This window comes from Chelonia mydas, chromosome 2, assembly GCF_015237465.2.
Source record: "Chelonia mydas isolate rCheMyd1 chromosome 2, rCheMyd1.pri.v2, whole genome shotgun sequence".
Lineage (NCBI taxonomy): Eukaryota > Metazoa > Chordata > Testudines > Cheloniidae > Chelonia > Chelonia mydas.
This window is the reverse complement of record NC_057850.1, coordinates 113,005,088-113,028,539: the sequence shown is the minus strand read 5'-3', so window position 1 is coordinate 113,028,539 and position 23,452 is coordinate 113,005,088.

Genomic DNA, 23,452 nt, shown 5'->3' with positions numbered 1-23,452 from the left:
TCCTTGCAGCCCACTGATTGGCTGGCACCCGTACTTAGGCCAAGAAGCCATGACGGAGAGTTGTCTGAGCAACAATACAGACTGCCTGCCTATCTTGCTTCAGACCTTGCATGTGAGAGATCCCAGATTCTAGCTTCTGACCGTGCCTGCCTACTGATGCCTGACTCCTGGTTTGCCTTCCAGTCAATCTAAGACGCTGACCTTCTGGTACCCAGCTTGGCCTGAGTCCTGCTCTGATCACTAGGTCAGACCATCCATGACCAGGTCATGAGAAGGTCTGTCTGTCCTGAAAAAAAATTCCTTTCCCCATTTTTAAACATTCTTAGTTATCTAAGGGTATACTAAAGAATGAATTCACAATAATTTTGCGAAACACATAGTTTGGTCTTATCCTACCAAGAGGAAAGCACACCTCAGGGATATAATCTCTGTTAAAAGCTCTCCACAGAGACATGGAAGGGATTGTAACAAATAACTTATCATTTGCATTCAGTCATTGTGTTGTTTTATGTTTTATTTTATTTTCCTTAATAATAAAATAGCCATGTTTAATAACTGATTATTTTGCTTTGTCTTAATCATGGTGACCCCTAAGGTAAGTAAAAAAAACAAAACACTTGTGACTAAAATAGTGGGAGTCACACCCCTGAGTTGGCAATAAGAGAAAAAATTAAGAAAAGCTAACTGGCCTACCATTTCTTGTTTCTCTAAATTAAATATTGTAAGTAATTTTTAAGACAAAATTATCAGGTGTTGAACAATTTAAAACTACCCCTTTCAACACCACGAGAGACCACCTATATTATGCTACCTGTCATTTAGCAATGTGAAAGCAATGAGGTGGCAATGGGCATATATTCTGAGCATTATTGCTTGAACAAATGCATGTGGAATGTCAACCTGAGGAATTTCTCATGTTATTGAACAAGAACACAGACCCTTCTCTTCCCTCCAGCAAACAGTTGAGACGTGGACAGCAAGATTTACTGAAGTGTGTGGTGTTATGTATAATTGATTAATTCTAGTTAAAATATTTTTCTATTCAACTGCGGACAGGGTAAAGCGTCTAAGTCAGAATCAAGTTGTGCAGTCACTGTTTTAAGTGATTAAAACCTGTAAATGTGGGTCAGTGCCCCTATCCACCATCCCTCAAATGCAGTTTATCTCTTTTCCCTGCCTCCAACTATCTACCTGTCTAACTTACAAAATTAAGCAACCATGTGCCAGATAGCCAAAACTGTGTGTCACTGCTGCCCCCTCTATAAAACATAATGGCTAGTTGCTTTACTTCTGGTGAGCGAGGAAAGATTATAGAGAGTCCAGATCCACAGTGCAGTTAAGAAGCAACAACATTTTGTCTTTCCACGGATCTCCTTTCATTGTTATTACTTCACACATTTCTAGATTCCTCCCTTCATCTTCACTCCACGGCACTGCTGCTGAATATTAATTTATACTTTGTCCAACTCTAGTCCGCTGTGTTTGCTGGAATATTTCCTATATTAAACATCTGACTGTTAACTTTTTGATTGACTGGAAGTCTGGGTTGTCCATCAATATTCAACGTGACAAATATTTTGCCTCCGATCACTGGGATTTGATTGCCATTATCCTTCTCATATGGGACAATGACAAAGACAGAGAGACCTCTTGGGCCCCAACAGTTTCTGAAAATGAAATCGGTCCCATATATCATGAAACTGCAACTCTCTTGGATGACCAGTTGCAAAATCCTGTTCCTTTTGTCTCATCATATATTCAGTGAACTTCATTGTCTCTTGAATTACTGCATAACAAATGTGGAGTTCATATGACTACACAAAAGAAACTAAACATCTTTTACATTTTAATGGAAATCATTTCCATTGTCAGCTTCATATGGAAATGGGTCCACTTAAGTGCAGTGTAGTATAGGAGGAAATATCTATTGGTGCACATCCTCCATTAATTCTGTGTTAGAAATTTAGCCCTTACATTTATAGTAAAAATAAAACAAATGAGTGCATGCTTTTCATTGGTCGCCTAAAAGTTTAAATATATATAAACTAATTCTCAACTGGATTGTGAATTCAGCTACATTATTTCTTAACTTCCTTGCTTTGACTATACAAACATCCTAAATCTGACAAGAAAGTCTTATAATTGTTTTTGCATTTGCTATGCATTATTCCTCTTTCCTTTCCTTTTTTTAAAATAAATAGTACTTTGGAACAATTGATTTTGCTAGCTAGTGCATTGATCATGCACCTCGCCTGGGGACAGAATATAGCTTCAAAAACAATAATAACTAAGACAATCATCTAATTTTACTGAAATAAAACTGAAAATGTACACCCAACAAAATCATCTCTGAGACTACTGGAGGTGCATTTGTGCTTGTACTTTATCCTCATTGACACAGTAATCTACTAAAGTTCTTCTCTCGATTTTTCTCTTTGCAATCTGGAAGAACAGATTCACCAGTGATTGTGCTCATTTATAAAAGCATCCAAAACAAAATTGAACCCCAAGGCTGATAAACTATAAAGATGCTGATCAGATCTGAGCAGAATGGACGATGCTTTGGGGCTTGCTCAGCTAAAGATGGCTCAAGAAGACTGATGGCTTTATATACACAATTACAAACTCCATAGCTTTGTCGAATGAATGGGAAATCATAAAATATGTTGTTTGCCCTTTATTAAGTAAAGAATGGTATTGTGTAAAATACTTGTGAAGATTTAGTAAATTTCTGTAATTTAATTCCTGTCACTGTATTTTCTCTCCTTTGTAGAAAACTTAATCAAACAATCATTTGGAAAGAACAATCCAATAGAGTAAACCTTCTAGTCCAAAAGAACAAGTGGCTAATTGATTTTGTTTATCGATAAAAATCAACTGGCTGCACATTGTCCGCTTCATATAAAATTCATTCATTTACAGTAGCTATGTCATAATCGATAACGGTTTAAAATTACATTTGTTCTCACTAGAATTCCTCTGTAAAGGAGATGCTGAATTTAAGAGTCCGCTACAAATTATATATTTATTTGAAATAATAAACAGGCAAATACAGACAAGGCAAAGATGAAAACGTCAGCGTTTTTCCCAATGAATTGATATTGTAATGGAGACATCTTCTGACATAAAGAATAGCCCTGTGATGATGACAAAGTTGTGGTGAAGGGACTTATCTGGATCCTGGAAACTTTCCAAATATAAACATGCATGACATAGTACACATTTAAAATAAAGAAACAAACAGGTACTGTAATAGCCTCTGGATACTCCAAAGTCTCTTCCACATTTCTTAATTTCAGGACTGCACTAGTCATTGGATTTGTGAGTGTCTTGAAAGTTGGTGATCTGGTTATGGGGAAATCTCATGCTACCATAACGTCAACCTGTTCTCATCTTGAAACATTTACTTAGGTGAAGAACCAAGAGTATTTTCAAAGTTATCTGACTGGGTTGAAGACTGAGGGCCCCAAAAACCAAGGTCTTCATAACAATCATCTTCTTAAGCTGGAAAAAAGGGGCGGCTATACTAACTTGGGGGCAGATGGTCCCATTTGGGGTCCTTTAACTGTGAAATCCTGATCCCACTGAAATTAGTGCCAAAACTCCCATTCACATCAAAGCGGGCCATGATTTCACCCTGGAACTTAAGTGGGTTTTATTACTTTCATTTTAAAAATGAACTTCTACAATGAAACTGAACCCAAGATTTTAAAGGTTATTAAATTGAAAAAGATGATAAATGATTAGTCCCTTGCTTCATTTTTAGTTTAAAACTCATTTCTGCACCTGCAAATATTCTAGTTAAATTCAGAGAAGTATGACTTGGAGCAAGGGATGTACAAAGGGATACCTGGTAAATGAATGGGATTGTAGCACAGACCAGAAAAGAACTGGCTCAATGTGCAGTTGCTCTAAAAGTTGCAGGAGGCAACTCTGAGTTACTGGAGGAATGTGTCATTCAGAGAAGCTGGCTATGGTTGAATGAACATGTGAATTGTCTATATGCGCAATATTTAGTTACTACACCTTAGAAAGGAAGTTATTTCAGAGAGTGTGTTTAAACTTTATTTTCATAGGAACACAGTTCAAATACACTCAGTGAAATAAATTCTTATCACAGTGATTTGTTTAAAATGTTTCTATTCATGTTGGGGATGGGTTTGTGAAATTCATGTTTATGTACAGAATGGTACTTTCTAAGTACGCAGAATACAAAGATATCTAAATATCCAGCTAACAGAGAGGGAGAAGGTTGTGTGGTTTAGGTCGTGGACTTGCATTGAGAAGCACTGGGGGTCTATACGCTGCTCTACCACAGGCCTATGGTGTAACCTGGGGTAAGTTGTTTAATTTCTCTGTGTTACAGTCCCCTATCCACAAAATGGGGATAATAATACTTCCTTTTCCCTTCCCTTTGTTTTGCTTGTCAAGACTGTAAATTCTTCAGGACATGGACTCTATCACACTAGCTGTTTGGACAGCGCCAAGGGCACCGGAGCCCTGATCTTGGTGGGCCCTGTGAGGTGCTTCTGTAACGTGAATAATATCATCAATGACTAGAGCTGGTCAGAAATTATTTTTTCCACAGAAATATTTCAGTTTTTGGTTTTCCAGTGAAAAATTAAAAATTTCTGAGGAAAGCAGATGCTTTCCTTGAGAATTTTTGTATAGTTGAAAAATAAATTCCCCATAAAAAAATTAGATGGACATTTTTTGACTAGTCCTATTAATAACTTTTTGGTCAAAATCAAAGAAGTGAACTGTCTTTCAGTGGAAGAACCGGAGTTTAATTGGCTTTGTGGCAGAAGTTTTTAGGAGAAGGTAGTTTGAGGGGAGGGTGACATTTGGCATAGAAGGGATGCTTTCCCAAGCATAAGGTGCAGCATAAAAAAAAGCATAGATGAGAGTAGGAGAAGGAAATGAAGGGAGGTTAGGATAGAGTGAAATGTGCGGGAGGGAGAGTGGGAGAAAATGAAAGCAGAAATTGATTTGTCCAGGAACTTGAACTTAATGTGGAAAACACTGGCTGGCTAGTTAAGAGATTCACAGGGGATTGATGTGGTCTAAGCAGTGTGAAAGGAAATAGATATCTTTTAAAATTATATATCCCCATTTCTCCTGGGAAAATACTTACTTTCAGCCACTTCCTCTCTTCTTTACTCTGGTAGGAAATTATTAGAGCTGTTTGGAAAATGGAATTTTGGTGCCAGGGGACATTCTGACAGTTTAAAATCAGATTCCTTTTCTAATCGGTATGGACAATGAAAATATCAAAATATTTAGTGGAGTGAAAATTTTGAAGTTTTGAATCAGGAATGTTGAAGCGAAACCTTTTAACATTTTTAATCGAAAGAAAAGTTATAATTTCAGATTGATAATTCAACATAAAATGTATTTTTTTTTGTTTTAAAGCAAAAAACTGAAACAAACATTTTAGGTTGAAACTAAACAAAAATAAAATGTCAATTTGACACTAAAGTTTTTGTTTTGATATTTGCTGGAAAATCAAAATTTTTCATTGGAACTGACATTTTCTCACAAAATATTTAGATTAAGCTGTATTTTTGGTCAGGAAAATTATATACATAAAATATTGCACCATAGCTGTAAGAAAGTATTTCTGAAGCAAAGCCTGCAAATAAAAGTCATCCTATGATAAGCAATTGTACAAACCTACAACTGAGCGCTATGATTGAGACTTGATGATCAGACACCAGTTTGGGACTTTCATTTGCTGCAATATCATCACGTAGTAACATCCAGGTATTTATGTCAATGTCATAGTAGTAGAATCATTTCTTGTGTTAATGTCATAGTGATACACTTTGCTTTTAGAGATTCTCTGTTCCTTAAAGATTATATGTAGATTATTTTTGCTGAAAATTCCTGCACCGTCCTCTTTCAGAATCTATAAATATAAAAGTTTTCTGGTTTTCCTTAAAAGTATATAGCCAGATGCCAGCCAGATCTTGACTCCCAGCCAACAGACTAATAAACAGTTTTATGTCCGAGCATCTGAGACCATCTACTGTTCTCTCCCAACACCTTTTGCTCTTTTTCAGGGTAATTTAACCCCAGCATGCCTTGTATTCCTGCTGACCGACATACTGGTTGAACAAGTCATAATTTGAAGTTTTTTCTATCAGATCTTCACAAGCATCATAACATATCTACAGCAGTATGAGCCTGATTCAAAGCCCACTGAAGTCAATCGGAGTTTTTCCCATTAACTTCAACAGGGTTTAAATCAGGCCTTATTTGTGTAAATTAATGGTGAATTTTTTGCTTAGCTTTGAAAGATCTTTTTTTGTGTTTGTTTCCTGATGAGCACTGTTTTGAATACAAAGACTTTAATAAGCTTCTGTGGCTAATGACTTTAGGTAAGGTTAGAGAGTCCTATGACTTTTGGATTTGTAAAGTTTATTTAATGGGGATGATAAATAATATAGCTCCAGAACATACATGAGAAAAAATATGGAGTATATGTAATTCCACAGAGAAAAAGCTTTTTTTTTTTTCAATGTGAGACCAAGCTGCATCTTTTATTCTGACTCACATCCTCCATGTATAGTAACGATGCAAAATGAAAGTATAACAGACTAGTATATAGTATACTTGACACCAAATGATTGTTTGACCCTGAATTTTTCCTGCTCTACCATCTATGCAATATTACAATTAAAAAAAAAGTGTTAAAATTAACTATTGGCCATGCAAGGCTAAATCCCTCTCTCCAGTTGATTTTTTTTTAATGTTATGGAACTGTTGATAACACAATGAGATTTTCATTTGTTTTCTAAAAGTTGAGCCAAAGGATGCCTGTAGTTGCTGATGTCACTCCAACACTAATTCAGAAGATGAAGTGAACAATTTTTTTTTTTTAAATACAGAGAACTGGTTTTAAATGGTATGGGCAACAGAGAGCCTCCTCAAAATGTTTGCTTTTTTTTTTTTACTGTTCTAGCTTTAATTCATAATTACAAGCTTATTCCAATCTCTCTGCATTATGAAACTACATTTTAGACCAACAGCTGTTATCTACTTTCACTTGTAGCCTTGGGGTATGCATATTTTAATATTCATTTACTATGTGCCGATAAACTAAATACTTCCTACTGGAAGTCTATCAAATTAATCACAATATCTTAGTTGCTGTTCTGTCTTCCATGTAGCTCATATTTTTTAAACTGGCTTTGTTGTATAAATCTCCTCCCCCTCCAAAAAAGGGGGGCAGGGAAGAGGTTATTGCAGAATATACAACCAGGACAAGTTGATTAAATCTGTGATAATTAAAAATAGAGAGAGAAATACAGTGAAGTCATTCGAGTGACCCAACCTTCTCTCCCCTTCCCATATCTTGCATAAAGCTAGTCTAAACATTGCTATGTTGCCTCCGGCAATATTTTAATAGCTGGCTTTGTATTTGAAGGCTGTGGTTTTAACTGTTATCTAAATAGTATTAGGTCCTCATATGTGTATAATGTGGCTTATAGGTAGACATTTTCTAATCTTCCAGGCACAATTGCTTCTCCCAGCACCTTTGTGTTACACTATAAAACATGTAGCAACTTTTGTGCTGAAATTCAGCAAAAGAGCAGGAAATAAAAGTCCCTGCAGCCAATTAAAGTTTAAGGCTGTTTATTGTACAGCAGTGGATAAAGGATGGGTGAAAGACTCTAGAAGGGCAAGAAAATAGATTACTTCAAGGATGAGTGTGATGATGGAAGGTAATAATGTCAAGGCTGGGGATGCCTAAGTGGATTTCTCATACATTTATATTTTCTGAAGCAATGTCCTCTTTTCCCAGTTACAACTGAAGGGCAGCACTGGTGGACAGCGATAAACAATCGGTGCTTGTTAAAATCAGTGGAAGTTTTGCCACTGAATTCAATGGAGGTTGTATCGGCTCCAATTTGCATGGGATATAATATCTCTATTAATAATGATTCAGGGCTAGATCATGCCATTGCATGCCCTCTGAGGCAAGGGGTAGTGCTTGGACACACCACCCAAATGGTAGCACCAGGAGGCCTGGTGCATCAGAAATGTCTCCCCTGCTGTGTTGGGGAGCTGGAAGAATTTGCAACATTTCTTGAGAGGCTGTATAGCCTACTAGATAGATGACTTGACAGGGACACATAAGATGTGGCTTCTATTTCCAGTTATGCCACTGGCCTACTAACAGATCTTAGGCAGGTCATTTAATTGCCTTGTACCTCGGTTTCCCCATCTGTAAAATGGGGATGATGCTACTGTCAACCTTTGTAAAGTGCTTTGAGATCTATGGATGAAAAACAATATATTAGAGCTAGGTATTATTATTTATTGGCCTATGCACTGGGAGGTTGAGAGGGACTCCTGAAATCCCTTAATTAGCCAGAGCTCCTGGGCAAGTAGCCAGTCCTATGCAGTCATGCAATGGTGAGTGGGGAATCCTGACTCCCTTCTGCTCCCCTGCATGGCCCTGAGGGAGCTAGATACAGGTTGGCCCTAGGGAGTAGCATCATAGGGAGGCAGTGTGTCCTAGTGAATAGAGCACAAGACTGGGTGTCTGGAGACTTGGGTTCAATTCTCAGCTCTGCCACTGGCTGACCTTGGGCAAGTCACTTCTCCTCTCCATTCCTTAATTTCCCCATCTGTAAAATGGGGATAATGATACTGGTCTCTTTTGTAAAGGAGCACTGATAAAAAAAAGTGCTACGTAGGTATTGTTATAGCCTGTGTTCTACAGAAAGTCAGGCTAGATGATCATCAGGGCTTTGGAGTGGAGCCCGGAGCTGGAGTGTGGTGCAGCTCCGGAGCAGTGGAGCTGCAGGTTTTTGCCTGGAGCTGGAGTGGAGCCGGAGCACAGCTCCAAATCCCTGATGATCACAGTGGTCTCTTCTGGCCTAGGAATCTATAAAACTCAGCATCCCCAAAACATATTTATTCAAGATGTCAGCAAACAAAGCACTCTGCTGTAAAAATAACTCTTAAATCTTTTGTGTAAAAAACTTAAAATGCAATATTTATATTCCTGGTTATAAGGACTCAGCGCTAATCCCTGTCACTGGAGGCCTTCTGGGTTATATTTACATAAAGGACAGCATATCAGACCCAATAATAATTCTTCCAAACTTATGCTCATGCATTTTCAGGAACTTTCAATGACTGTTTTCTCAATCTTTTTAAAAAAATACCTACTCGAGTGCTGAAAACATTAATCCATGGTTATTGCTCCAGCCTTTAAGAACTTCTGAGTTCTAGGGCTGGTTACATTTAGCTTCATGTGATCTGACATGCTAAATCGGAAAGCAAAATACTGCTTTATAAGATTGGTACTAAAATATCTTCACGATGATTACATCATTATATTTGTAATCAAATTTAGATGTAAAATTATATCTAATCTGAAATCTGCATCTCTGTTTAATTGACCTCATAAAATACATAATAGCCTACCGTCTGTAGTTCACCTTCAGAAACTCATTGATCTCTCTCTCTGTCTTCTGTGAGGAGCCTAGCACACCTTTGAGTGCTGGGAGATAACAAATAATCCTGAATATTAAAGAGCCTTTTGTTAGTGATAAAAGGAAAATACTGAGTCCACATGTGCGCTGTAACATGTCCAGACGCTGTGTCGTGTAATTGTAATGAATGTTAAAGGACAGCTAGTAAGTCCCTGTCCTGAAGTCCTTGGTCAGGCTTCGGTGAAGTCAATGGGTGCCAGGCAATGGGAGTTTTCTCTCGGCAGAATGTGGTGCTTCAAAAGGACAAATACATTTTGAAGATAAACTGAAAGATTTGTTCATCTGCAGAGACCTGAGTTCAGGGTTTAGTGTTTTTTTTTCTCAAATAGACGAAAACTTGAATTAAGTGAAAATCAGAATTTCTTTCCCATCGGAAATCCCAATATTTGCGCTTGTGTTTTCATCCTAACTTGGAACAGAGAATTGAATTGTTGGCATTTTTTTCTGTAATGAAAAGTTCTAAAACCTTTTTGACTTGGAAACGTCCAAACATCTAATTTAGACTCAGTTTGACATGAAACTGCATCTGACTATGGGCCCACAGTTCCTCATGGGAGTTGTAGTCTGAGTGTCTCGTGTTTTCATGGGGTGTTGCATGGAAAGCAGCGTGGTATGGTAGCTAAGTGAAGTCCTGGTGCTTTCAGTAGATGCACCCTTTTGTTTTGCACTAGGTCAGAAACATCCTTTTGTGTCTTGCATCCTGAAAACCTTTGCTCAATCCTTCTGACCTCTCAAATTGCCAGCTAATTCTCCTCCTCCTCTTTGTCTCCCAAACCCATCAGTTAAATTTGATTCCCTGGATTTCCTTTCTTTCAGCTTTTCCCTTCATCTTCTATGGCTTCAGCTTTCTCCAATCTACCAAACACACCCTCACCAAGTTCACTAATTACCTCCTCTTAACTGAGTCAAAGGGGCTTACTCTTCTTTACCTAGCTGGTGACTTTGACACAGCTGATTACTCTGCATTCCTCCACTTCATCTCCAATCTAGGCTTTCATAGCTTTATGATCTCCTGTTTCTCCTGTTTTGCTCAACACTCTTTCAGCATCTCAGCCTCCTATCCCCTCTATTTGTTAGTACCCTTCAGGAATCTGTTGTGTCCTGTCCTCTTCTTTCTTTGCTTTCTCCTTAGGTGACGTCCTCTGATGCCATTGTTTCAACTACAGCACCACCTTCTGTAGATCGTTCCCAAATCTTCCTCTTTAGAAGAGCATAAGTATGCAGACCTGCATGTCACCAAACAGATATTCATTCTCATTACTCTGAACCTTGAACAGTAATCCCTCCCTCTTTCTCCTCCTGTTAATATTTCAGTTAGAGGTGGTGAGGAATCTTCTCTTTGAAATTTTTATTTTGGTAATTTTTTTTCAAATTTGCATTGGGAAAATCAAAGCCAAATATCTTATTTCAGATCAGTTTGACACAAACTGAAATATTTTGGATTGTTCAACTGATGAGAAACACTTCATTTTGAGTCTATTCAACATTAAACTGTATTCACCTATTGTGACTCATTGCCTTCTGGGAGCTGTAGTTTGGACTCTTGTTGTCTCCTATGGGCTGATCTGTCTGGCTCCCCTACATCGCTGATGATGCAACACAATCTTCCCTCTGACTAAGTGGCATGGTGCATCACTGGAATCACTTGGCTGTGGATGCACTATAGGACATATAATCTTGCCCATAGGTGAGAATGTGGGCATCAGGCCACCTGAATTACAATTCCCATGAGGTTATGCATATGGAAATGTAGTTGAATATTGAACTGACTTGAAACAAAATGTTTCAGGCCAGGTCTACAAATCTAAATGAAACTGAAATGTTGAATTTTGATCAAAGACTCTGAAATGAAATGTTTTATCATTTCCAAATAGAGATTTTTCAGAAATTTTTGTTCCACAAAAAAATTCAATATTTCAACTTGTCATCCTGATGTTGAACTATCGGAATATCCAAATTTCTCTCGGGTCTAATTTCAATATCATTTTAAAATTAATGTCTTGCTTAAGGACACAAAAAGATCTTTGTGCTGAGACAAAATTCAGGATCTATCAAACCTGTGTATAGCCTGCACTGGGATCTGGGTCAGCAACCTGGACCAACTACAGGCAGACTTGGAGCAGCTAGAGGCATTCCATATGTGCTGTCAGTGCCAAATCCTGAATATTAAAATGGTTTAACTTTGTGCAAAATGTCATAATCTCACAAAGATCTGGACTCCCTGCAGTTGCTCATCCTATCCGACAGCAACATTGCATGCTCTTCAGCTTTGCCACTAAGATGGACAAAACCAACTCTCCATATCATGGCCTCAAACTCTCCCTTTGACATGTGAAGGGCTACGTTCTCTGATAACACTTAGTGCTGTTTGTCAAAATAACACTATATAATCACGCTAATTTCAATTATCTTGGTAATTTATTTCCAAATATCTGTCCGCAGGTATGTCTGTAAAAATAGAGCCACGCAAAATTTCCCCCCATGGGAAGAAACCCCTATAACAATGCAGTTCCTGTTTCTGTGCCCCCTCCCTGCAGAGCCCAGCCAGGGGACCAGACACTTATATCCCCCCTAGAGCCCAGCCACAGCCCTCCCCAGCCCAGACACTCGCATCCCCTACCCCCCAGAGGCCAGCTGTGGGGCTTCTCCTAGCCCAGACACTCACACTCCCTCCTCCCTCCCCAAGCCGAGCTGTGAGCCCCCCCTGGACCAGACACTCACACCCCCTACCCTCCTGGAGCCCAGGGATCTAGAGGAAAAAACCCAGCCTGATGGTGGGTTCTGGGTTTGCACAGAGTTTTCTTCAGGTTGTGCTGGGAACTGCAGCTGCTGGGAACCCTCCAGTCCCCTCCCCCTCCCCTGAGCCTTCTATTTGTGAGCTGGGTTCTGCCAGGTCCAGCAGCCTCTAGCGGTGGCCAACATTTCTGCTGCATTGCTGTGTGGGGGAAAAAAGGAAATTCTGCACACACAACATTAATTTCTGTAAAATTCTGCATTGTGCAGTGGCACAGAATTCCCCCAGAAGTAATAGGATTGAGCCAGATCTGGGAACTTTGCCACATGATGTCTGAGGCGATTCTACCACATGTGCTCAGTCTAGCTGGTGCAATGGTCAGTAGTAGATTGTGTGTGTGTGTGTGTTTAAAAGTAAGACAGGTTAACATCCTTTTCTCCACCAGTGTAGGTGCCATCTGCCTCTATGAGGGAAAAGTCACTGAAGGGGCTAGGAAACTCTCTGAGTTAATTTTAACCCCTCATTTAAATCACCTGGTTTTGTTTGATTCCTTGACTAAGAGACATAAGATTTGTAAACAGTAGGAGTACTTTTTTCCTTTACAAATTATCCACAAACATTTGTGGTTGCTCAGCTCCTCTATTGTGTGCATAATAAAATGATATCTTTTGCAATGTCATGAGAACATGTCTGGTGAGAGTGCCTTCATGAATATTTATTTGGGCTAGTGTTCACCCGTATACTTTCTGCAAATATTCTTAAGAGCAAAAACATGCTCAACCGAATGTTCCTGGGTAAGTGAAAAGAAAAACAAAACTCAAAAGCAAACAACAATAACAAACAAACCAATAAACCCCACCACCAATAAAGTGAATCAGAGAGATTTATTCACAAGATTTTTTTTTTTAAATCTTCATTCAGCTTTGAGCAAAGCACAATGTTTCGTTAACCTATTATAGGGTTTTGGAGATTTTTGTTCTTTGTTTTTGCTGTATTTAATTTTCTTTTCCTTGTTGATTTAGAATAGGAAATTAAAACATTTAGTTAATCTCCATAATTGACATAATTTTTACTACCCTCAAAATCTTCTTTTTCTTTCTTTAATGAATAGTAGAACTTGAGTTCATTTCCCCTTTTCTCTTCCTTTTTTCCTTTCCCCTCATTGCTGTCCCTGTTTTCTCTGTTTTTCTTGTTTCCATTCTGCCACTGAAAAAAGTGGACAGAGGTGGGAGGGAGAGAGAGGGGAATGAATGAACTAACTAAATCTAAACCTGAAAAACTGAAAACTATTCTGGTTCTGGGAGGCTTAAAAAAAACAATTAGAAAATTTCCAAGTTCATGAAATATCTTTACCATTTTTTTTACCTGGTCCACTTCCTGTTGCTGGGGAGGTGAGGAAAATGTTAAAATGCTTTTCAACAAAGTGTTTTGTCCTTAATTCAAGGATCTGCAAAGGACAGGGCAGGATCAATGACTCCATGCTCCTCAAATAAAGAGCAGTGAGATGGGGGAAGTGAAGGATACTCCTGGACTGAGAGCCCTAAAATGCAGTAAAACCTGGTGCTGTCAGGCAGGCAGTTAAGCCTGGCTCCTTTCCTAGTCTTCTACCCCTGTTTGTAGGACTTGGATGGCTTATTTAGCTTTAAAAGAATTTGTCTTAGAAAACCATGTTATCAAGCATCATATTTATTGATGCTCTTGTTCATCTGAGGCTTTACTATTCTCATAGTGACAACTGCCCTGTTCAAATTCCTTTAGCAGTATAAAGTGAACATTCAGAACAGTCAATGGAAAAAAAGTAAAGTCAGGTTCCCATCCCTTTGAGATATGTTCCTTCTGTGCTTAAATACGGAAGAGCACAAATATGCAGAGTAATGCAAATGCAACATTTGAGAAAAGTGTTTTGTAGAATTTATTGTGATTTTTGGTGCCATTTTATGCCATTTAGCTTTCCATATTTCACTTCCTATGAAAATTCCAGGAAATGGTTACTTTTGCTTTGAAAAGTCATTTTTAAAAATTCTGAGCAATCTGTGCTTAAAAACACGCCATTTTGTGCTCAAAAAAGGGGCAGATTTTAAAAAGAATGTGCATATCCTAGCACTTTTTGTAGCAATTGGCCAATTTTAGCATTTGTACGAAAATGTAACATCCCACAACTTTTAAAGTTTGCACAGGTTTGCATTTGTTATCAATGTTTCATTTACCTCTGAGAAGCACGGATAGAATTAGGGCTTGTTGAATCTTTCGTGTTTCAATTCCCCTTTTCCACATAGCAATTTATGTTCTCCCCCCTACCCCCATAAACATGACACACATTTTATCCTGCATCCAGCACGATTTTAGAGATTGCACAACATCTTCTCATTACCACAGAGGATTAAAAAATATACTATACTCATAACCATTCAAAATGACTATTTGTTGCCACTGTACATACACCTACAACATGTCTCGGCAACATTCATACAGAGCAGTTACAGCATGTACAGTAATAAGACATAAAAATGCAGAGAACCAATTTAGAGGCCAAATTCAGGCTTGTTATATAAATGGCTGCAACTCTTATTGGATCGAAGGAGATCAGGTCAGAATTTGACTTGGAGTACAACAATTCTCTTTCTTTTATTTAACTCTTTTAATTATTTTTTTGTTAATGTACAAATATTTTTTCTTTCTGACATATTGTTCAGAGAGGACTTTGGCCTATATCTAGCAAAACACTTTAGCACCTAAAATCACTAGTCACTTTTGAAAATCTTGGCCTTAAAAGGTTTCAGTAGTTATTGATTTTCCTGAATAGAAGAATGAAGTAGGTTGAAAAGAAATATGTAATATAGCACAAAATAACTCAAATTTGTTGATAATTTTATAAAATGTTATATAAGGTTACATCTGTGTAAAATAACTGCAGTATATAGTATATTTTAAATATATGAAAATATTCCATCATATATTTATTTACCTCCATACTGATTTTTTAATAATAGCTTGCTAGTACTGTGTTCTATTTCAGAGAGATAGGAGGCTAACTTCGGATTTCCTTTACACTGGTGTAAATCCACTGACTTCACCTTAGTTACTTTGTGTTTGAAAAGATGTGGCCCACTAGCTCCTGTTTAAAGGTTTCCCGCCCTCATACCAGAAGATTGCCACTTCTTAAATAGATCGAAGGGTGAAGAAAGCCAAGTTTATCCTGTTACTGAGTTGCTTTGTCTTTTTGGACTCAAACAACACTGGGCCAAATTCTGAGGTCCTTACTAATTTTTTCTCAGTCCTCCCACTGTCTTCATGGTTGGTTGCCATGACGCCATTAAAAACAATCAGTGTTTGCTTGAGAAAGGGGGACTTGAGTAAAAATGGAGGGTTAAATTGTGCCCTTAGTTGCACCAGTGCAAATCCCAAGTAATTTTGTTGAGTTCAGCTAGTGGATTTACACCAGAGTAACTGAGGTCAGAACTTGGCCTTGACAGAAAGAGGTTGGTCTTGTAGTTAAGGTACTGGATTCTGTTCTCAGCTCTGCTACAGACTTCTTGTGTGTCCTTCGTCAAGTCACTTGGTTTCTCTGTGCCTCAATTCCTCATCTGTGATATGTAGATAATAACATTCCTTTCTCCCAACCTGTGCCTGGTTGCAAGCTATTTTGGTCAGGGACTGTGTCTTATATATCCAGTGCCTAACACAATGGAGACCTGATTAACCTGGATTCATAGGTGCTGGAACTAGTGGTGTGTGTGTGTGTGTGTGTTTGTGTTTGTGTGTGTGTGTGTGGAGGTGATGCCATACCCCCTGGCTTGAAGTAGTAATAATTCAAATACATGGTTTCCACCTTCAGCACCCCCACTGGATTTGACCTGTTGATGATATGAAATGGCTTCTTAAAGTATGAAATGTCTGTAAACTCACTGAAAAATGTCTTGCAGTAGTTTCTGGTGTGCTAAAATCTGAGTCAACCCTGACTCACCCACCTACCAAGTTTTCTATGTCTTTCCAAGACTCATTTCATGGACCTGTTTTTGTACATAAATAACTACAATACTTTAAAATCACCAGAAATACTATTAAGAATATTGCTTGAGAAAAAAAAATTACTTTCATTCTCATTTGCTCTGAAAAAATAAAAAAACCAACAACTCTCATTTCTTTTTGTAATAATTGCATTGTCTCACTCATTGGTAGCTTGTGGTTGACTTTTCTAAATATTTTTGATCAATAGAAAGAAATGTAAAAAATCAGTAGATTGCAGCTTGTAGCTGGAATTGATAGATAGTTTAGGTGGCAGGCTTTGAACTCCCTTGGCAATCAGTAGTTGAAAGAAATTACCTTACTTCCATAACTAGGATCTTCTGCCAAATTTACCCTGTTCACTTCTAAATCTCTTACATATTTTAAAGGATTAAAGTTAAAGATGAGATTAAAAACTTTTCTCTTGGCTTCAAAAAGAGAACAAAATTCTCTGTACAAGCATAACTGACAACCTCCTTTAAGATTGGGGGGGAGGAAAGGGAAAGCTTAAAGAAGTTTCCCCTTTTCTTAACCATTTATTGTCCACTTTTTTGTAACTTGGTTTCCTGGTGAGATGGTTCTTTATATATGGTCTTGTTAGACCTTTTGCAAAGGCGGTACTTCATGTTTTGACATAAGTATTTTTCTTTCTTTGAATGCTTTCTTGAATCATTAATTCTTAACAGTGCAGTTAATTCTACATGTTGTGGCAGAATTAATTGTGTTGCCATAACATCACTTTCTCCTAATAAATTTTCCACTGTGGGGATTTCAGCACTTCAAAGACAATACAACGTACCTTTTGCTAACCAGATGATAAGGTTTCATCTAGGCAATGAAGCCAATGATTATTTTTGAACCAACGTATAATTATTAAGACACAGTCAGAGAACTTTCAACGTGCTCACAAGTGGCAGAACTAAACACAAGTAGGAATGTCATGTTGGGGTTGAGGTTCAAAGTTAGCAGCCAGTTTTCGACTCTGCAGCTACTCTAATTACACAACTCTGTAAATTGGAATAATTTATCTTCTGCCAACTGCAGTAATTAATTTTCTCTTCAGTCAGTGGAGGGGGGATTGATCTTTCCTTTATGAAAATCTTTCTCACACAAATACCACTTTGCTCTTCTGTGTTTCCAGTTCTGTAAAGGTGGAACATTGTCCTTCTGTACAACAGATATGTAAGGAAGCTAAGGCTCTAATTTTTCATATGTGATCATATCCATGTGGTAGTTATGAAAATGAGAACCCCAATGTGTTGATATGTCTAGTAAACTTAACATATTAAATACTTGAGGGATTAGACGGGCTTGGGTGGTTGCAAATGGCTAAAGGAGTTTTTCACATGTAGACCATTGGTTTAATTGCAGCCTAGGTCACTAGTTACCAAGTCTTTCCATCTCATGGCTTCTCTGTGTTCTATGTGAAATGAGTTTGTGATTTCAGTACAGTTCCTAGTGGACAAATGCTTCCATCCCCCAAACCACCAATGCATTGACAAGAACTGGCCCCTTAAAAAACACATCATGGAGGTCAGGGATTGTATGGACAGAGTCCAATTTTCCATTGCACTACAGCCCTTTGTGCCCTCTAATGACACACACAGGGCTACCAAGCCAGTGCATGTGGCCACCTGGGTGATGTAAAACCAGTGTAGCATCGCTATACTAACTACCTTTTAGCCAGCATAGATGGTGTGGCTGGGGAAATGGGAGTGTGCTGGAACACCACTGAACTCCAGCTCTTCCTGGCAGTGGAAATGGAATCAGGAAAATATGGGCCTTGAACCTTCTGGGGCAGATCTGCCAGTGCAATAATGTTGTTTCACATCACTTCAGCAGCCTGAAGCTGGTGTAACTGACCACTCTAGGATTCCTGTGTTAGGGAATGACCAGATGACTGTGAATTGCTATTATAATGCCTAGCCCACTCCGTCGCCAGAGGCCACCGCAGCCCCTAGCTATACCAGACTCCTGATTCTGAGCTCAGAGGAGCTACGTCAGTGTGGAAATTCAATCTACTTCAAGTATACAAAAGTCTATTAGATATATGAGCCCTGATTCATTTTTTTCTTTCAGTTCTAATGTACCAATTAGGCTGAAAAGGAAAGGAGTAATCTCCCCAGTGAACTATCCCCACGACAGGGGATCTCTGTGCTTTCAAAGGTAGAGGTGGCTCCACTACCTCTGTGCTGCCTTCACAGCAGTACCTCCCACTCCCTCTCCCACTAGTTCAGGGAGTGTTTTGGGGTGGGGTAAGGATGGGACAGAGACCAGGGTAAGGAGGAAATTGTGGCCTCACAATTCTGTGTCCCTGGAAAGCCTCATAGGGCTTCTGGAAGCAGGGGTGCAAGTTAGGGCAGCCTTAGCCTGCCCCAGGGAGTCAGAGCGTGAAGTGTACACCAGCACCTGTAAAGCCCCGAACAGGTGAAATGCAAACTGCCTCCCCTCTGTCCCTTCACCTGTGCCAGGATGAACGTGTCCCATGGTCTTTTTCATATTATCCAATGCTTCTTGAAGACTGTTTCACAACAGGAAATGGAACCATTAGGAGGCAGTATACTTATAATGATAGAACACGTAGAAGAAACCAGAAAGAGAGAGAGAGGTATAATGTGTCAGTAGAAGTACTGTACATACAGTTCCAATTGATAATCTAAATAGGACTACAATTTTGTTTGTTTATTTTTTGATCATAAAGGGCGGGTTCTCTCTGAAAAGACATTTGCTGTATTCCAGTTCACTACATTTGATAATCCTCCTTTGCATCACACTTTAACACACTTAAAACACATCAAAATATGATCAAACTACATTTATCAGCAGAAAACAGTGTGAGTAAAATTATTAAAAATCCTTTGAGTTTCAAAGACAAGAATAAAGCATGCTCATTTGGCGTTTAACTTCATATGGTGATTCAGAATTATCTGTTTCCAGTCCTTAATCCTTGCATATTTATATTTGTTTTACTGGTGTTGGCGTTTGTGTGTGTGCTTAATAATTATGTAGGTTAAATTGGAGGCTGAATTCACTTCTACGCATTCCTGAAATCACAATTAGGTTGGGCTAGAAAAGTCAACATTTTGATTTTGTGGACTAACATTTTGAAATCACGAAATCATTTGCATTCAAAAAGCCTGGGGCCAGATCCTCAGAGGTTGTAAATTGTCATAACTCCTTTGACTTAAATTTAGCAATGCTGATTTACACCATCTGGGGTTTGTTCTTGGTTTCCTGTTTGATTGTTGGGCCAAAAGCAAAGGAAATGTCTTAGTTCTAGGGTTTGTTTTATAGACGTACATTTTTCCTGGAAAAGAAATTTTTCAAAATCTAAAGTGAGGATCGGAGTAACTGACTATCTCTGGGTGGAACAAAGAAATAGAAGAGAGGGGCTAATTGTTTAATTAGTAAATGTCTGCTTGGTTAATGACATATTAATGAGTTTTTAAGACAGTCATAGCATTTACCATAAAAGACCCATGTGCGTATCCCTGGATGTACTGTATAATTAAGTAATGTGACCCAGAGGAGTCCATCATTTAAAAACCTGTCAGCTGCCTCAAGTTTGATAGCAGATGAGTAAACTCAGGAGGGTCCTACCAGGTGGAATAAGTTAAGAGTTTTAGTCTCAAAGTATTTCTCTGTGTAAAATCTGTTAATCTCTCAGCAGTACAGTCTCTTTGTATGGAGACTGCCTGGATTAGGATTTGCTTCACAGTCCTCTGGGTTCTTTATTACTCAGAAAACATCTGGAGGCCATGCTGGTGCAGTGTTATGAGTACTTTTCCTTCTCCACTCTTTAGCTTCACCTATAATGAAACAAGCAAGGTAAGTAGTATTTGAATTGGAAGAGGGGCAAAGGGGCGGGATTTACCTTCCTGTTGTGGTATTCATCTCCCATTCTTTTGATACTTCTGGTCTCTCTCTGCCATTTAAGACATTTATCTCAGGCTTATAGAGATACTAAGGAAGAACAGTTTTTCTCTCTTGGGATGTACTAGACTACACAAAATGATGTGTTTCCATTAAAAAGAATTTTCCTGATGAAAGCACTTCTAGCTTTCCACTCACAAATTATACTCCCCACCCTCTTCAGATTATGTGCTTTTAATATTGATTTGCTGAACTTTGTAGCCATTACTTCCTGCTTCAAGCCCTAGGTGTTTTAAATGAGCATGTGCACTGGAAATGCGAGTGGATGTTCTGAAATATTTGCCGTAATCATTAGAGAGGGGTCCAATCACGAAGTCTGGATCCAGCTCTGAACCTGAATTTTAACAAATTTTGTGAGGTTTCATACCCTGTGTGTGTGTGTGAAGTGGTGGTGTTCTTTTCTCTCCATTTCCAATCCCCTTCCTGCCCAGCTATATGCACGGTGGGAAGTAGTGGGAATCAGCCCCTGCTTTTCTTCTGACAGCTGCACCCTTGATGAAGGGAACCCTAATGTAGCTATGGGAGTTCAAAGGGCCTAAATCTACTGTGTTGAGGCCAGTCATTGTCTGGCCCCAAATAAACATGACTGCATAGGCACACACTGAGAGAGTCCTTTTGGCACGGTAACAGAAATAATGATTAACAGAACTGAAGTTAGAGCAGCTCAATTTGGGAACATTTTTTTAAAATGTTCACTGTTTTTTCATTGAAATTTCAAATTTTGAAAAACCGTTACCACTGTATCAGCTGGTTAAAGGACAACAAATCTGTTTTACAGAATATTTGCAAAGCTTTTGCAAAAAATTTTAGTCAGATCTTTTCAAATTTTCTGCCAGCTTTTATTGCGATAAATAAAGGCAATATGGTGGGCAGAAAATAGTAATTCCCAGATTTCATAAAATGAGCTCCAAATGGTGATGCAGTGTCCTGCCCCAATAGGTTATGGGAGAAGAGCTGGGTAAAATCTCTCATTTAAAACCCATTTTTTTTACCAAAAAATGCCAATTTGAGTGGATCAAAACAATTAGAAAATTTAGGTCAATTTGGCAAATTGTTTCAGTCAACAATTTTTTTGTGGGGGGGAAATGTCAAAATGGTTCATTTTGGAAGGATGTTTTAGTTCCCAATTTCCTTCCACTTTATTTTAAAAAAATGTAAAATCTTTAACTAGGAAGGGAAGAGCCTTCATTGTAACAACCAATTGGATAAATCCCACTAATAGCCAGACTAAAGAGGAAGCCAAAAAGCAATATAAATAGCTATTTTTTTCCTAATTACTTTTTACTATGGTAAATAGATATAAAGTATAAAGTTACATATGTAATGATATTTGGAGTCTGAGTGCTAATATAAGAGACAGACTCAGGGTTTTATTCAGACCTCCCTTATGCAGGTGTGCATCATTAATGATTCATTGCTTATTTTGAATTATAAGCTGTACTGCATGGTGGAGGGCAGAGCATGGTCCTCAAAGTCTACTGCACATGTGATACATTAAGAATTATATTGAAAATGTGTAATTTATTAAAATAGCTATCTTGGGTTAAGGCACAATATATATTTGAAAATTAGGGGAAATTAGATGGTGATTCAAGAAAAGGCAAAGAGACTGTGGAAATACAGGCAAAACTATTTTTCAGATGACATGAAGCATGACCTTCATCTCCGAAGTTAATAACATTCTAGCAAACTGGTAAAATGTATTTATTTGCCTGTCCTCTTCTGTTTAGATTCTTTTATCTGTCTTTATCTGTATAAAAATATAATCTTCACCTTGTAAAATTGGAGTGAAAATTGAACAGCCCAGGCAAAAATCTACTTTCCAGCCCTTTACTGCAATGGTGATTATAATGAAAAAATTAATAGTATTTGCCCATAAAAAATTACTTAACCATGATCAAGAAGGTACGTAGAATTTTGCAAGAGTGATATATTTCTGTGGGTATATATATATATGGATATATAGGGCCAGATCTTGGTGCAAATTATCATAGCTCTATTGATTTCAATTTACACCAGCTGAAGATCTGCCCCATAATATGTAATATTTAAAATGTAAAAAGAGCACATTAATAGAATGTGATAGTTAGACATTCAGTGAGTCGGGATGAAATCCTGACCCCACTGAAATCAATTCCCCCTCATAAGCAGGAAATAAAAAATTAAGGTTCTCATAGCAGCATTAAGTCACCTCTTTCACATATACTTATAAGTCAAATTGCCCACTTTATTAGAAAGAAAAAAAAGTTACTGCTAAGCAAAGTTTCATATTTCAACTGTTCCTGCAGGAAAGCTCTCCTAAAATACTGTAAACACAGGTGATACTGTACAGTGTTCAGTTTGGAAAATAGCAGGTGTTTATGTGATATCCCGGCTTGTACCTACTAATGGTAGACAAAAAGGGAACAAGAGTAGGAAAAGGGGAGAAAGAAAGATGCAAATGAGCTGAAGTACACACAATAATGACTCTTCCTGTGAGCCTCAAATTCATGCAAGATGTGTCCCTTGTAGTCCCCTTTCAAACACTGGCAAGCATCAATTTTAATGGTTTTGATTACTACTTAAGAGTCTGATCCAGCAAACCAATTAAGCGCATGCATAATTTTAAGCATCTGAGTAGTCAATTGTACTATTTTAGTTATAATATTAATATAAAATTTTATTAGTTGATTAAGCTACACATGTAATGAAGTGCTCTGCTGGATAAGGGCCATGGAGCCAGACTTTAGTCTTCTTACTGATAATATGAAACCACAAAAGAAGTGACTTGTATATGTTATCAGAATCCAGGGATTAAAATATTTTATTAATGTATATCAGGGGATTCTGTATTGATCTATTAATATATGCCTCTAGTATCTCAGTTTACATACCAGGGATATTTACATCAAATCAGTATGAGCACTCACAATCCACTAGTGTGTGTTGATGTATTATATTACCTTAAAATTTATGCTGTATCTAGTTTTTAGTGTGCATTCGTGTATGTACACAATATATATTTTATATGGAAGGGGAAAAGGAGAAATAGAATTGTGTATTTTTATATATTATAGTATATACAGTGTAGTGTTGGGGATTTTTTTTTATTTGATCTATGTCTTAAAAGAAAGTGATACTGTGAAGTAGTCTAGGTTTGTAAGCTTTCCTTTGAGAGAGATATGGGCCATGTGTGCAATCTGCATGCCTAGCTAGTTCTTTGATGATAAATTTGGACTCAGTGTTAAATAAACTACAAGAAGGTGCCAAAAGCATTGGCGTCTGATTTAGA